Consider the following 17,925-nt stretch of genomic DNA (forward strand, 5'->3'; position numbering starts at 1 on the left):
TCACAAGAGATGAACAACATCCCATAAGTCATTCCTGCGCCCCCACATCCACTAGGCCAACATTGCAAAGAAGAGGTCCTCATCAACATGGGGACAAAGTGCTATGCCAAGGGGGCCCCCTAACAACCTATTCCCCATATTGAGGGCATTTGGCCTTGCACGGTTCAGGAGGGGGAGGAATGCCTGTCACCTCCTTTCCTGGCTTGCCAGGCTGCATGCTCATATAAGGGATAAAATTCACACCAGACCTGAAGGGCCTAGTGTGAATGACACTTGTGTGAAAAGAGCCTTAAAATAAAAAGAAGTACCATTGCATATATATATCTGAATAACAAGGAAAACTTCTAGGAACAAGTTCTAGAAGAGTAAAATATAAAATATTAACTTGTTTATTGTTATCACCATGTTACCCCACTTGGAAATTGTTTATTGTTATCACAAAGGTACCCCACTTAGATAATTGATGAGCCAATGGGCTGGTTAATTTCAGGCAGAGAGATGACACACTGAAGCCAGAGACATCATGTAACCAGTGGAATAATAACAGGTGTTTACTTCCCTTCTTCACATGTTATAGTGTAAGTATTCTAAAACTGCAGAAACTATTAAAAATAATACAAAATTTATTACCCACTTGTCGACCATGCATTGTAGTTTTACTGCTGCAATGCAGGCTAGCTGTGCACAATCGAGTATATATACAGTATTTATAAGTGATCTTGAATTTCTGGGTAGGGGGCGTGCATGCGCCCACCCGGCTGTGCTGTCACTAGCTCCAGCACATGCCGATCACCAGTTTCTGACCAATGATTTATGGCTTGGTCATGCTGATTAGTGGTGCGAGGGACAGGAGAGAGATTTGTGTTTGTAAACAACACAAAACTCTCATCTTAAGTTAGGGTGAAACAATAGCTATTTAGGCCCTGTACAGTTGAGGGTATATATATATATATAATATAGATATGGATATATCTATATCTGTATCTGTATCTATATCTATATACATCTATATATATATATATATATATATATATATATATATATATATATATATATATAAATTGCTCCAAGTAGAAACCTAGAAGCATAGAAGATTGACATTAAAAAAAGACCAAATGGCCCATCATGTCTGCCCCATTTTTTAATTTGTCTCTTGAAGAAATTACAGTAGTAAATAAGGCTATCGTTGTTTACTAAATAATAAATAGTGTAGCGCAGTCTATGATAGATTATTGGGATTCAATCATTGGATAAAACACTTTAAACCAATAATAAATATATTAAATATATTAAAACATGTCTAAAAAGGAGATAGTCCATATAAGAGGCGATAACAGTCGGTAGAGGTAAAAAGTCCACTTGTGATATGGTGAAATAATAACAGGTGTGACTCTGGTGCTCAAATCCCTCCACCAAGCAATATCTGCCTCTCACCTCCAAAACATGACCCTGCAGGGCCAGAAAGCATAAACAATCTCCACAGGTAACCAACTCGTGTTGCTCCGATACAGGCAAGACCAAGACTCCAGCACTTGTCAGCACAAATAAGGATATCGCTGCAGCAGGTACAACTCACACTCGATTCCAAGTTTCCCAAGATATATAAATAAAAGAGGGGGAGATCTAGTGCTCTCTGTTGTAATGCTGAAAGCTTTAATTCACTCAAAACATATTGCACTTACATTGTATCCGACCATAATAGGCATAGTAGTTGCAGAGTGTGCAGCGTGCTGGATGGTGCCTGGTTACTTCCTGGTTAACAGCCGTAGGACCGATTGACCAATCCCCCGGATTGGTCAATCGGTCCTACGGCTGTTAACCAGGAAGTAACCAGGCACCATCCAGCACGCTGCACACTCTGCAACTACTATGCCTATTATGGTCGGATACAATGTAAGTGCAATATGTTTTGAGTGAATTAAAGCTTTCAGCATTACAACAGAGAGCACTAGATCTCCCCCTCTTTTATTTATATATCTTGGGAAACTTGGAATCGAGTGTGAGTTGTACCTGCTGCAGCGATATCCTTATTTGTGCTGACAAGTGCTGGAGTCTTGGTCTTGCCTGTATCGGAGCAACACGAGTTGGTTACCTGTGGAGATTGTTTATGCTTTCTGGCCCTGCAGGGTCATGTTTTGGAGGTGAGAGGCAGATATTGCTTGGTGGAGGGATTTGAGCACCAGAGTCACACCTGTTATTATTTCACCATATCACAAGTGGACTTTTTACCTCTACCGACTGTTATCGCCTCTTATATGGACTATCTCCTTTTTAGACATGTTTTAATATATTTAATATATTTATTATTGGTTTAAAGTGTTTTATCCAATGATTGAATCCCAATAATCTATCATAGACTGCGCTACACTATTTATTATTTATTTCATTGAAGGAGTTGGATTGCCCTTGAGTGTTAGCTGCTGGTCTCATTGCAAGTTAATTTATTCAGCGCTGAATCTTCTACACACATATTATCGTTGTTTACTACTGTGTGATCTCTGTGGTTGGTCACAGTGATCACATGGTATGGGGGCCAATCACAGCTAGACCATGTGATAGCTGTGATTAATCACAACATCACAATAGAAAACAAGGTTTCAATAAAACCTTTGAACAGTCTTACCAATTGATTATCACAGTGATCCTCGCTGTAATAAGCAATTACAGTATATAAAAAAAAAATCTTGATCACCTCCTCAGAGCACTACAGAGTCACTATGGTAACATGACACTGCTCTCGTGACAGTATGCAAAAAAAATTCATATATATTTATTTTAACATACTGTCACCAGTCAGTGTCCCTAATCACCATTGCACCTATGGCAGTCTCCCTGATCATTGCGACTCCAGTCATTTGGGCTCAATTCACAAAACGGTAACTACTGCTTTAAGAACTGTGGTAAAACATTGCAAAGTGTTTTTCAAAATGTTTTTGACATTTACAAAAATAATGTATACAGTATATATGTGATCTTGAATTTCTGGGTAGGGGGCGTGCATGCACCCACCCAGCTGTGCTGTCACTAGCTCCAGCACATGCCAGTTCCTGGCCAATGATTTATTCGGACACGCTGATCAGTGGTGCAAGGGACAGACACAAAACACTCTTCATTAGTTAGGGGGGAAACAATAACTATTTAGGCCCTGTACAGTTGATATATATATATATAGATATATATATATATATATATATATATATCTATATATATATCTATATATATCTATATATATATAGATATATATATATATATATATATATATATATAGATATATATATCTATATATATATATATATATACACACACACACAACTCAAGATAAATTCGTGTGATGGTCAGTGGAAAAAAAATACTCTTTACACTTGTAATGTATGCCCCTAGATAGCCTGAAGGTACTGCTTGGATGTTGGCCCTCTCTATGTGGCTAGGGTGGAATCACCATACTTGGGAGGAGTAGCAAAATGTGTTTTGGGGTGTAATTCCAAGTATACCTATGTCATGTGTTTGTAGACCTCAAAATGTTTTATACACACTAAATAATGTACACTGATTTGGTTAATTTGTTCCAAAAAAATTTAGCAGAATACATTTTGACTTAAAATTTTGAAAAAAAAAAGATTTCTATATGCAAAATCTTATTACAGAAACTAAGATTTTTATTTTTTTTTTTCAAAAATTTCATAATTTTTCATTTATATAGCAAAAAATAGAAAACCCATTGGTAAATAACTACCACCAAAAGAAAGATGTATGTATCTAAAAAAATCCTACAAATTGGGCGCAGTATTGCATGACTAGAGTAATTGTCATTCAAAGTGTGACAGCGCTAAGAGCTGATAAATAGAGATGTACAGAACTGTTCGCCGGCGAACAGTTCCCGGCGAACTTCGCATGTTCGCGTTCGCCGCTGCGGGCGAACATATGCGATGTTCGGTCCGCCTCCTATACATCATCATTGAGGCAAACTTTGACCCTGAACATCACAGTCAGCAGACACATTCCAGGCCAATCAGCATACCTCCCTCCCACCTCCTATAAATAAGCAAGGGCAGCATCCATCTTAGATAATTTCTGTGTTACTGAGAGCAGGGAAAGTGCTGGTGCCGCTGCTGTTGTTATAGCTGGGGACAGTTCCCGGTCTTGTTAGCCAGTGTTCTTGGTACACTCCTTCTGTAAGGACAGCACCCCAAAAAGCCCTTCCTAGGGCTGGTATTTGAGGTTTTTTTTGGATATATATATATATATATATATATATATATATATATTGTCCCCAAAAGCCCTTTTGAGGGCTGGTATTTGTGTAATTTTTTTTGTTCTGTGATATATATATATATATTGTCCCCAAAAGCCCTTTTGAGGGCTGGTATTTGTGTAATTTTTTTTGTTCTGTGATTATATATATATATATATATATATATATATATATATATATATATATATTGTCCCCAAAAGCCCCTTTGAGGGCTGGTATTTGAGTATTTTTTTAATATATATATATGTAGCATGTCCAAAACCAGAAAAAAAAGATCATATAGGTGTAAAAGGGGTTCCCACCATCCCTGCTCTACTGAAAAATTATCTTTTTTTTTTCTGGTTCTGGACATGCTACAGAGCTGAAACTTCGTAGGTACACTTTTTAGACCCCCTAGACACTAAATCACACAAAAAAGTTCTTAAAAATTGTCATTTTTGATAGAGAGCCAATTATTGGAAAAAAAAAAAAAACTTAACAAAATAAAAATTTCTTTGGATTTATTGTTTGGGGGGTCTAAAAAGTGTACCTGTGAAGTTTCAGCTCTGCAGCATGTCCAGAACCAGGAAAAAAAGATCATATAGGTGTAAAAGGGGTTCCCACCATCCCTGCTCTACTGAAAAATTATCTTTTTTTCTGGTTCTGGACATGCTACAGAGCTGAAACTTCACAAGTACACTTTTTAGACCCCCTAGACACTAAATCACACAAAAAAAGTTCTTAAAAATTGTCATTTTTGATAGAGAGCCAATTATTGGAAAACTTAAAAAAAAAAAAAAATTTCTTTGGATTTATTGTCTGGGGGGTCTAAAAAGTGTACCTGTGAAGTTTCAGCTCTGTAGCATGTCCAGAACCAGAAAAAAAAAATAGAATTAGGGTTAGGGCTAGGGTTAGGGTTAGGGCTAGGGTTAGGGTTAGGGCTAGGGTTAGGGTTAGGGTTAGGGCTAGGGTTAGGGTCAGGGCTAAGGTTAGGGTTATTTTTAGTGCTTAGGGTTAGAGTTAGAGGGGTAGGGGTAGGGCTACTAACTCTAACCCTAAGTATCTCACCGTAACCCTAACCCTAGCCCCTAACACTAAACCTAACCCTAACACTCTAACCATAACCCTAACCCTCTAACCTTAACCCTAACCCTCTAAGCCTAGCCATAAAAATAACCCTAACCCTAACCCTAGCCCTAACCCTAACCCTAACCCTAGCCCTAACCCTAACCCTAGCCCTAACCCTAATTCGTATTTTTTTCTGGTTCCGGACATGCTACAGAGCTGAAACTTCACAAGTACACTTTTTAGACCCCCCAGATGCTAAATCCAAAGACATTTTTTATTTTTATTTTTTTTTAATTTTTCCAATAATTGGCTCTCTATCAAAAAATTACAATTTTTAAGAACTTTTTTTTGTGTGATCCCTCTCCGGCATGCCACAGTCCAGGTGTTTGTCCCCTTGAAACAACTTTTCCATTACTATTGTGGCCAGAAAGAGTCCCTGTGGGTTTTAAAATTCGCCTGCCTATTAAAGTCTATGGCGGTTCGCAATGTTCGCCGGTTCGCGAACATTCGCCGATGTTCGCGTTCGCCGTTCGCGAACAGAGAATTTTATGTTCGCGACATCACTACTGATAAATAGGAAGGGGGTGGAAGTGTCCAGTCTTGAAGTGGTTCATTATCATTCTATATATGTGATATATGTGATTTACAGCACTAGTTGCAAAGGTGTGCACAGCCTCTTGCATCAGGGTGTACACCCCAAAGCTCAAACACATACAGTATGCGTGTGTGTGCAAGTGTATATATATATATATATATATATATATATATATATATATATATATATACTGACAGTGTCAGTGGAGCAATGGGCAGTGTCAGTAGGGCAGAGATTGGTGTCAGTAGGGCAGCGGACAGTGTCAGCAGTTTTTATTTTGTTATTTTTTTATTTTTACAACCTTTTTAGGAGCCCCTGTTAGGGGGCTTTGGTGAAATATCAGGGGTCTAAACATGGGGAATTTGCACCACATGGGATGATTAGGGTGTTCCCAGGTACATCTGCCACACCCTGTGCACATGCCTTTGACTGGTTGTAAGATACAATATTTAATTTTATATGTCATTTGTAGTAAATTATTTTTGAGCACCACAGGGATTTTGTCAGCCTGGATAAGCAGCATTTATAAACATTGTTTTTGTCTATAGATTAGAGGAACATCTCTTATTTTCAATTCAAGGGTACTGACAGAGAGAGATTCTGAGAATTAGAGGAAAGGATGTTTGCAAGAAATTGTTGAAACAAGGTGATATTTGGATTGTTTCCTTGGGTACCCATCACCCCACTGAATTTTTGTTAATGGTATGTAAATGTATATTGGTTAGTGAGATACTGCTTATCAAAGTTTGCAAAACATTTTATTTAAGTTATTGTTTAATTATTGCATATTAGAAGAGAAAGTGGCCGCACTCCACAATGAAGCTTGAATGAAGGAATATCTCTTTTTTTGACACATATCCAAGTACAAGGTGCAGCAGGAAAAATGTGGACGCGTTTCACGCGGACTTAGCATGTATTGCTTCATTCAAGCTTCCTTGTGGTGTGCGGATGCTTTCTCTTCTAATTTGCATTGTTCACGGTGGCGAGCCGGGGCCAGGGACCCACGTTGGATTGCTGGTGCAGATTCACCCTAATGGTGATGACATTATGGATTTTTTTATCTGTTGTCTTGGATAATTTGTTTCTTTGAATGATACTACTAGGCCCATTTAGGCAGTAGGGGGGCTTTTGGGCATATACAAAATGTTCCATTATAGTTTCTATTGGTGCCAGAAGCTATCCAGCAACATAGTATTTAAGGATCACCAGTTTTTATATCTGTTTGCGCTGCTTAAAAAAAGGCATCCAAAACACATTGCAGTGTTTATGTGTTTTTTTTTTTTTTTGTTCCAAAAAAGGCGTGATTTTTGTTTTATACTGGACTATCTGGGAGAATTTGCAAGTAATCATCGGTAGAAAATGTATTTTTTTTTCTTTTTGGTTCTTTGTATTGAAGTCTCAGACTTTTTAGCAGAATGCTGCTCAGAGATAGGAGCTCTTATTGTTGCTCTGTGCTCAGATACCACAAGTAATTATTCTAAATGGTCATCACATAGTCTCCATTTGTATTGTGTGTGTATCCTTGGACACAGACAGTCTTAGTTTAAATAGATAAAATAGTAATTTTTGCTAACAATTATACACCCATATGTTCTTTTCTGAGAGACTGTTTCCCATTTTCCCAAAATAGTCTTGATATCTGCAAATGGTGTAACTTAAACACTAGGCAGATATGAAAACACATTTTAACCCAGTTATATCTTAAAGCAGAACTAAAGTCCCACTACAGGCGGGTCATGTACTGTCTCTTCTGCAATAAAATGCCACTACCTGCCTGATAGCCATCTCTTCTGGTATTGTAAAATGAGCTGCGCATGAGCAGCACAGCTTACAGTGCCAAGTCGGTCTCCAAGTGCCAGGATGATGACCTCCTGCACATGCGCAGGAATGATGTCTTCCCCGCCATCCACCAAAGAGGCCCAAAGACCACCACTCAGAAGAAGGACTGTTGGACAAGTATGGAGACTTTAGTTCTGCTTTATTTCAAAATGAATTAAAGGTATTTTAATCAATATTGCATAAGTACTTAAATATGTCCTGGTATTAACTTCTTGTAAACTCTTGCAGAGCAGCACTAGATATGCGAGCAGGAAGGGCTGTACTCAGACCAAACCATGCTCTATTTCTCAAAATGATTTGTTGAAATATGTGAGCATTCCTAAAGGAGGAGAAAATAAAGGAATGCACTTACTACTGTGTTGCTTCTTTCTTGTCCAGTTGGAGGCTGGGGGAATAAGGGATTAGATTGTTTTGCTTTATTGCAGTGTAGTCTATAGAGAGTTCCAGGGCCAGGCCACACTGTCTGATGCCTGGCCAAAACAAAAAGGCTGTTTTTCCAGAATATTTTTTTTCTTTTGGCAGGTAAAACCTGGAGATAAAGTAATTGTAAAGTCTTGTTTTTTTTTTTTTTTTTTTTTTTTTTTTATACTTACCTCCTCTGTGCAGTGATTTTGCACAGGGCAGCTTGGATCCTCCACTTCTCAGGTCCCTCTTAACTGCTCCTGGCCTCTCCCTCCTATTGAGTGCCCCCACAGCAAACAGCTTGCTATGGGGGCACCCGAGCTCAGCTGCAGCTTTGTGTATCCATTCAAACACAGGGCTGCCATTCGGCCCCGCCTCCTCTCTCTCCTAATTGGCTAACTGACTTTGATTGACAGTCTCAGGAGCCAATGGCACCATGGCTGTGTCTCCAATCAGAGGAGAGAGTCCCGGAGGGCCGAGGGACTCATGGACATCACTGGAAAGAAATGGGGCTTAGGTAAGTATTAGGGTGTGCTGGGGCAGTTTCTACAACCAGAAGGTCGTTTATCTTAATGCATAGAATGCATTAAGATAAAAAAACCTTCTGACTTTACAACTACTTAAGCTTTAAAGTAAAACTTCTGACAAACCTTAAAATACTGTGTGGCCCATGTAGGTATTCATAAAAACTCATCCTATGTGTTTCTGCAAGTGTAACAGCCTGAACTCTATCCCTGTATTATTTCTAAAATGTGACACAAGAGGTCACAAATCATGAGATTTATGAGTAAAAAAAGCGCATCAGGGAAAGAAATGTCAAACGCTATGTCAATGGTAACCTGAATGCTTGATTCATTTTATAACTGGGACTTTATAAAAATGCAAAGGGAAACTCATTGACATGGGCAGCAAAGAACACTTATCAGCCTATGAATCCATGAACTTTTGGAATGCAATATAATTCCTTTATAAGAACTAGAAAATGTTGAGGCAGGTATTAAGCCAGTGTATAGGAGGAAAAGGGCACAGGGATTTTTTTTTTTTTTTTGCATTATGATGATGATTATTTATAGTCCAGTGAGCAACTGGTGGGCACAATAAACTACAAAGCTGCCGCGGAGATAAGTGGTGTCACCATCCTGGCTTTGTAGTGCAGCAGGAACGTGTGACTCATAAAACTGTCTGAATACATATTTTGGCACATTAAACAATTTACATATTAGTATTTCAACTGTATATTTAACTGCTTGGATTCTGCTTTAAAGTGACATCAAACACTGGCTTAAAATAAATCTATTCAAGTATGTGTACTTAACTCAACAAATGACCTTCTTTTGCTCTCAGCCTCCCCCAAATCTCTAAGTTCTATTTTTTGCTGCTGTGATTCAACTTCCATATAGAGGGTGGTTATATTGCTCTCTGTGATCCCAGTGTAGGTAGGAATGTGACCACCCTCTCTTGCTCAATCCCCAGATGGAGTAGGGACTATGGACTAGAGCAGGGATTCCCAAACTACGGCCCTGCAGTTGTTCAGGAACCACAATTCCCATCATGCCTAGTCATCTATGTGAATGTCAGAGTTTTACAATGCGTCATGGGATGTGTAGTTCTGCAACAGCTGCAGGGTCGTAGTTTGGAAACCCCTGGACTAGAAGATTTGTAGTTTGCATGGACCAGTGCACATAGCCACAACTAATATGCACTGCTCATTCCAAACAAATGGAAGTAAGGAGGAAAAGAAAGGAAAGGTTCAAAAGCTCATGGAGGACATTACAGGGAGGCAGAAAAGCAAAGTATGAAACAATTTATCTAAAAATAGAATACAGTGCCATGAAGTAGAAAATGTGTATAGATCATTTTTGAAGAATAGGGATATTGTTCAGCTTCAAGTTAAATAAAAAGAAAAAACATTATCAATAACATTAGTTAAACAAACCAAGTGAACTTTGCACTGATAAAACTATTGTGTCAAAAAAATAATAATACAAACTTTACCAACAGAACAGCTGCTCACAGAAAAATACTGACAAACAGATATCTATACAGATTAAACATCATACATGTGAAGCGCTGTCCCTTTTAGATGCAAATATATATATATATATATATATATATATATATATATATATATATATATAAAAATAAATTATACCATTAACCCTTTGAAAGTCATGAACAATAAACATCTGTGATATAATAATTACAAATTATTCAAAAAAGTCCGATCACATTCTGTGTATTATGCATCACGCTCCAAAGAAATGTATATTCTTAAAGGTAGTGTCAGCACACTATGTGAAAAATCCTTTTACCACCACCAACAGATAACAGACTGATGATTGCTAAAAGCTGGAGGGAGGGGCTGCACCGAGCAAGACTGGGTCCAACTGGACACCGGCTCCTCCTACCTCCAGGCCCAGACAGGTCTATGATAGAACTTGAGACAAGCCACCCTACCTCTGTTAAAGATGTTTCCACAAAACAGACCCCCATTCCTTTATCTGGTCTCCACAATAGACATCTCAAAAAGACCCATTGTTAACAAAAGCCAGAAAACACACTCAGGCATTCATGGCAGCTGGAGCAGCATCTGGCCCTCCAGAGTCTTAAACTGGCATACCCAGAGACTCTGGATCGTATTAAGGAATAATTTCACTTTCTGCAGAGTCAGTATCTCAGTTTTAAATTGGAATGTGAAAAACTTGCAACAGAGAAAACTGAGATTCAGCGACATTATGCCATGTATTATGAAATTTCCTATATTAATATTAAAATGCACATACAGACTGAAAATGCCAAACATTTGAACATCATACGTGCCCAGTTGGTGCCTATTTTATCTCAAGAGCATCAGCTACCTTTCTCAAGTTCCTACCATTCCACTTTTATCTCTCCCATCTAGTTTGCGACCACCTGGCCTAGCTGCTGCCACTAGTGTCTCTAGTTTGCTGGTGCTTTGACTCAGCTGGCAGCAGAAGAGGGTCTCACTGACTCAGACCACAGAGACAGTGACCCAGGACCAAACAGTGTTACTCTGTCAAATGGGGAACATGTATGGACCTTGTCAGGTTATCTAAACAACAACAAGAAGCATAAAACCAAAGAGAAAGACTTTGAAACAGGCTATAGCAGTGATGCTAACCAAAATGAGGACAACCTTGTGGTGGATGAAGACCCTGCTTCACCACATAGTGTCATTCCTAATCCTCACTGTAGAATGGTGTGGAAAAACAAACCTACCAAAGAAGGATCCTCCTCCCAAACTCCATGACCTTATCTAGCAGTGTGTCTCCTTCCAGGAGCAAGGGCCTTCCATTGGTGGAAAAGACAGGAACCCCAGGTTTAAAATCCAGTACTCGAAGCTCCTAAAGTGACATGAGCACCCCAGGCCCCAGTGGTGCTAGCGCATCTCAGTTCCAGCCTCTTTCCAGCAAATCTGCTATTGATCTTCTTGCTCTGGGACTATGTGCACCTCTGGGAGCACAGGGAGGCTATCCTGCAGTGTTTAGGATTGCTCACCCTTCCGTCAGTGCTGAGGGAGCTGGAACCTATGCAGGCCTTTACCTCATGTCGCTACACATTAATGGAACCTATGGAAGAACCTTTTTAGTTGGATAAGATCCATATGCACACATGCAGAGTTTGGAATCTGCTATTCCAGGAGCTCTATTTGGAAAACCGGCCTACTCATTCCATGTCAGTGCAGATGGAGAGATGCAAGATGTTCCTTTTCCCCCCAGATGCTCTCAAAGGGTCTGTCATCCCCTGTTATGCCCGTCAGCTTCACACGTTAATCATGGAGAAGTGGTCCGTGTGGTGACCATAAGAAACTCTACCCATCAAGTCTACACTGGAGGAAAAGAATGTGTAAAAGTTTGAGATGTAGGAAAGCCTGGTACTAAAACTCCTGTGACACTGCTTGATTGCTTGAACCATGACAATAATTCGCTCTTGTACATTCCTCCCGGATGGCCACAGTTTGATTGTTGGGGGAGAAGCCAGCACCTTGTCAATGTAGGATTTGATGTAACCTACTCCAAGGATAAAGGCAAAATTAACATCTTCTGCTCCTGCTTTTTATTCCCTTGCTATCAGTCCAGATGCCAAGGTCTGCTTCTCTTGCTGTTCTGATGGGAACATTGTTGTTTGGGACCGACAGAACCAGACCCTTGTCAGACAATTTCAAGGACACAAAGATGGTGCCAGCTGTATAGACATTGCTCGTGATGGCACCCAACTATGGACTTGTGGTTTGGATAATACAGTTCATTGCTGGGACTTGAGAAAAGGAAGGCAACTACAGCAGCATGACTTTTACCCACAGATCTTCCCTTTGGGCTACTGCCCCATAGGGGAATGGTTGGCAGTTAGTATGGAGACCAGTAAGGTTGAGGTCCTTCATGTTTCCAAATTTTGACAAATATCAACAGCATCTGCATGAGAGCTGTGTCCTGTCTTTGCCGTTTGCTTCCTGTGGTAAATAGTTTGTAAGCAAAGGAAGGGACAATCTGTTAAATGCATGGTGGACTCTATACGGTGCCAGAATTTTTTCAGGTATAATAATCTTCATCTGTTCTGAGCTGTAAATTATCCACTGATGAGCAGTTCATTGTCACAGGTTCTGGTGACAAGAAAGCCACAGTATATGAGGTTATCTACTGAAGACCTCTTCCTTCAGTATCAATCCCCCTTCTACTGCATGGACTAATGAGGGGAATCATCTGTTTGGGTTAGTTCTGTTTTTAGGTGTACATTTTGACAGTATCAAGCAATGTGTATGTGATAAAACTGGAGAAAACAGAAAACAAAAAAAAAAAACAATATTCGCGCACAAAAGGGCCATGTGACCTCTCCAGTAGTACTTTATACAATATAGGCAGTATATATTGGTCCATGAAAGTCCTTAAATGTCCATGCGGTCCTAAAAATCACCAACGGCAGCCATCCCAGAGCAAGCCAAATCTATATGCCGAAATAAGGAGAGAAGGGAGTGCCTACTTCAGTGCAGTATTAAAAAACCTTTTTTGAATCACAGTTAGAATTACTCACAGAATGTGGTCAGGACAATCACTTGTCACGAACAAGGAGAGTAGGGCACTGCCACTTGTCCCTGTCCTGCAGGACCCGCCAGTGTATGTCTGTCAGCCGCAGATGGAAAAGAGAAAGCCTACATAGTGAAACACTACTGTATGTTTGAAACATCTGAGTATAAAATACTCACCATTACAGGGTCTCAGCTCCTTCACCCCTTCAAGATGGAATGTCCAGGCAAAATAGCCCCCACCAGCAGCTCCAAACTAGTCACTTTTTCCCAGAGGACACTGTGCCACAGTGTTCTTGTGCTTCCTGAATTTAAATATTTTATGGTGATTATAATTTGCTTCATTTACTTTAATATGAATTCAGATCAGAAGAATGCACCTTATAGTTCCACAATACAGAGACCTTTAGTGCAAGCAAGTATCCTTATCAAAATAGCAGAAATATTGTAACATGGCTTAACAGTACAATCATACATTTAGGCCCCTTTCACGCGGCTCCATTCCGTCGATGGAGCCATTCTGCTCAGCGGGAGATCAATCCGCCGATCCCCTGCTGAGCAGACAGATTACAGCTCCGTCTCTGCTCTGTGTGCGGAGACGGAGGTGTCAGATCCCCGCTGTTCTCTATGGGTAAATCGGATGAGAACGAACAGCTAGACAGATGGAAAATAGGGTTTCCATCCGTCCAGATTTGACAGACAGGATCGGATGTCAGCGGACATGTCTCCGCTGACATCCGCTGCCCCATACAGATACATGTGGCATCCTTTCAGATCCGCCTGAAAAACTGACAGGCAGATCTGAACAGTCCGCATGTGTGAAAGGGGCCTAATTCTCCAAATATGTTTTTCTGAATTCCATATTTTTTTTAACAATTTTCAGTTTGTTCCTGTGTAGCTAGTTTTTAATTGTTCATCACAGTTTGGGTCAGTAGTTTATAAAATGTGTCAACACATCTGCAACAAATCAGTTGTATATATTTATCAATCAACCACTTTTTCCTCTTACACTATCTCTTTCTGAAGCCACAATAATTATTTCATTTTACTTTTCAATATTTGCCTCTTTTCTGTAATTGGGTTGCTTTTAAGTTTCACCAGCCTGACCAATGGAAATCCATTGGGTTTGTCTGGAATACTATAACTTTGCATATAGGGGTTCATTTACTAACTGGAGAGTGCAAGATCTGGTGCAGCTGTGCATAGAAACCAATCAGCATCCAGGATTTTTTTTTTTTTCAGAGCTCAATTGAACAAGCTGAAATTGGAAACTGATTAGTTACAGCTGCACCAGATATTTCACTCTCCAGTTTTAGTAAATCAACATCACAGTCCCTTAAGAGTGGGTCACATCAGCTCTTCATTTCTTCCACTGCAACAAGCATCCATTAAGGAATAAAATAAATGCATTAACATAGGTCCACTATATTTGCATGCATGCACTATCTGTCTAGGGATCTACTCACGTTCATACAGTGCAAATCTTTAACACTCTGCCAAGCAGCTAAAGCTATAAGTTGGGTTGCAAGTCAGCATAGACTGTATAAAGTAACCCTGTATAAAAAGAATTATAACATAATAATTGGCTGGTATTACATTGTATAGCTGTCCATTTATTCTGTCATATTTGTACTCTCAAAGAGGTTTTTTTGATTCCCCTTACAAGTGCAATACAACAATAACATACAGCAAATTAAACCGATGGGGACAGCAAAACTTTACATTTTATGTTGTCTCAGTTCAAATGTACAATCTATGATGTAGCAGTTAAGCACACTCTTATTTACTTCTGCAGACTTTCAACTCAAAATCTCAAAAAAAGAAAAATATATAATGTTTAATTTGAACATGGAGGACATCTCTTAAAGCCAAACACATACTGTAATGGCCATTTAAAAATGTAAAATCCTTAAGTTGAACTGCAAGCAGATATAAAAGACACGCACTCAAAAACATTAATATGTTGTTAAATGTATCTTTTTAAAATGTAATTTCATTTTTTTTACCCGCATACCAGCTTCTTGTAGTCTACTGTACAGTTTGTACAGGTGAGTTTAGAGAGGAAGAGTGAGCAGCAGTGTACAGCAAAGTGCAAGGAGCATGCTGATAGGGAGGGAGAGCAGAGTAAGAGCGATAAGATCATCAGGGTGCTGCTTCTCTTTTACCTGCCCAGTCACCATGTGGGGGTAAGGAGGGGGTCTGAAGAAAAGGGAGAAATGCAACAGTGAAATATCATGTCCTTTCTGCTGCTAGACATGACTGTGCAATTGGGCATAGCTGCATAACTCTTAAAATTAAAATTCCCATACTGTATATAGCAATGTAAATACCAGGCACTTTCACCCCCTTCCAGCCAAATTCCAATTTTCAGCTTTCAGCACTGTCACACTTTGAATGATAATTGAGCAGTCATGTAACACTGTACCCATTTAAAATTTGTATTATTTTTTTCACACAAATATAGCTTTCTTTTGGTTGTATTTTATCACCATTGTTTTTTTTTTTTTTTTTTTTTACTAAATAAACTAAAATAAAAAAACAGAAATTTTGAAAAAAAAATGTATTCTTTATTTCTGTTATAACATTTTGCAAATAAATAATCTTTCTTCATAAATTCAGGCCAAAATGTATACTGTCACATTTTGTTGGTGAAACTAGCCCAAACCAGCATATAATATTTAGTCTGTGGGAAAGTTATAGAGTCCACAAACTATGGTATATTTTAGGTCTCATTTCTTGAGACATGAAAATGCCAGAAGAATACAAATATCCCCTTTTTGGAAAGTAGAGAGCAGACAGAAAGCAGGCAGGTATTTAGGAAGAGGCATGGTGAGTTTTGTGAAGTTGTCATTTTTTGTCACCATTTTTTGGAATGTGAAGACATTTAAAAAAAAAATGTTCCACTTTTATTTTTTACATACTTTCACCATTGCAATACAGCGTCATCATATATCTGGTGTGGAAGTGATATTGACTAATGACAGTATGTAAAAGAAAAAAAAAAAATGTTTTTACATTTTTTAATATCTTTTTCTTTTTTACTACATTTTCTTTTTTTTTTTTTTACAATTTTTTTGCATATTATGAACAGAGCAACACAGTGTTGCCATAGTGACATTGTACTACTCTGGGGATGGGATCAGGAGTTTTTTTTCACACGATGATTGCTTATAACAGTGAGTTTCAGTATGTCAATATGATCAGAAGAATGGGGCCTTTGGTAGGGAAATACATTTAACACCCCATCCCTTCAACTAGCATTGATAAGGATTGCAGTGGACACAAGAGGTCAACCTATCTACATTCTCTGTATTTGTATAACTGTCCTACCAGAAAGTTACAAGTGAATCTTATCTTGTGAAGTAGCAAGCAAGTATTCATATTTGTGCTACCTGGTTTTCTGCAGGAACATGAAGATTGTATATAGGTCTCCTTGACATTCACAGGTCTCTAGGCTTCTGACCAGGGCTGGTATGGGGGGTGGCAGGAAGGGCGGCTGCCTTGGGCGCAAGTGCCATGTAAGGTGAGGGCGCCACTTGCAGAGTTCCTGCTGCTACAAGCTGGTAGGGGTAGTCACAGCACCATCACTCCTGCGAGATTAGTGTGTGTGTGAGGGGGGGGGGGACCACAAGCAGCTTAGCATGGGATGTATTGGTTTAGCTTGGGATGTCACAAGTAGCACTGTCACAAGCCAAATCTGTAGAGCAGAAGAGAGCCATGGGGAGATGCGGGCTGTGCACTCTCTGCCCTCCAGCTCCTCCTCCTGCTGCTGATAGCTCCTGCATTGGGACTGTCAGATTGGGACTGTGCAGTGTTTGCAAACCTATAAAGTCCCAATCTGACAGTCAGTGGTTTCCCCAGACACGTTTCCATACCCCGCATATGGAGCCGGCATCTTTCCCCACCAGTTGCCTTGCAGAATTGTGGAATGTCTTCTTGCCCTAGGTTCCTCCTCAACTCTAATGTACCAAGATGAGGGGGAGCCTGGAGGAAGGACACTACACAGCCATCCGCCACACTGAATCTTTTGTCTGTATGGAGGGGAGAATTACACTGGGGAAATGGGCGAAGGGGAACAAGGAGAGAAATTTGGGATAACAGTGTGCAAGGAGGGGGGAAGGAGAAGAGGATAAGTGAGAGGTTGGTGGGGGGAATATGTGCTAAAAGGGAGAGTTGGGGGAGAGGATTTGTGTTTGGGGTGGTTTCTAGGAAGGGAAAATGTGCTAAATGGGGGGGAAGGAATTTAAAGCAAGTAAGGGAAATGTTTTGTTGAAGGGGTATGTGTGTTAGGAAGGGGAATTAATGGGGAAGGATTTGTGCAAAAAGGGATGATTGGGGGGATTTGTGCTAGAAGGGGAAATCTGTGGAGGGGTATTACTGCTAGGATAGGAAATTCGGGAGGGATTTGTGCAAGGAGGGGGGATCTGGGGGATTTGCGCTGAGGGAGGATTTCTGCTCATGAGGACATTTTTTGGGGGGGGGGGGGGATTTGTGATAGGAATAGGAAAGGACATTTTTTTTCAAGGCACCTGTGTTAGGAAGTGGAGTTTGGGGGGGGGGGGTTGTACTCATGGGAAAAATGTGGGGGTATTTGTGATATGAGGGAGTGTTTGCGGGGGGGGGGGGCTATTTTTGCTGAGGAAGGATTTGTGCTCAGAGTAAAATTTTAAGGGGTAGGTGATTTGTTCAAGCATGGGAATTTTTTTTTTTTTGGGGGGGGGGGGGTTCTACTAGGAGGAGAGATTTGGA

General features: G+C 39.8%; 1 protein-coding gene and 1 pseudogene across 2 annotated transcripts in view; one reads left to right on the forward strand and one right to left on the reverse strand.

The window, feature by feature from the left end:
- LOC309556022 (cadherin-10-like) overlaps positions 1 to 17,925 on the reverse strand; it is a 385,953-nt gene that overhangs the window by 201,776 nt on the left and 166,252 nt on the right. The window lies entirely within an intron of this gene.
- LOC309556023 (transducin-like enhancer protein 1) lies at positions 10,496 to 12,797 on the forward strand (annotated as a pseudogene). Its single transcript has one exon. The product of its transcript is annotated as a transducin-like enhancer protein 1 (transcript).

The sequence above is a fragment of the Pelophylax lessonae genome, assembly GCF_965119305.1.
Source record: "Pelophylax lessonae genome assembly, chromosome: 5".
NCBI classification, from domain to species: domain Eukaryota; kingdom Metazoa; phylum Chordata; class Amphibia; order Anura; family Ranidae; genus Pelophylax; species Pelophylax lessonae.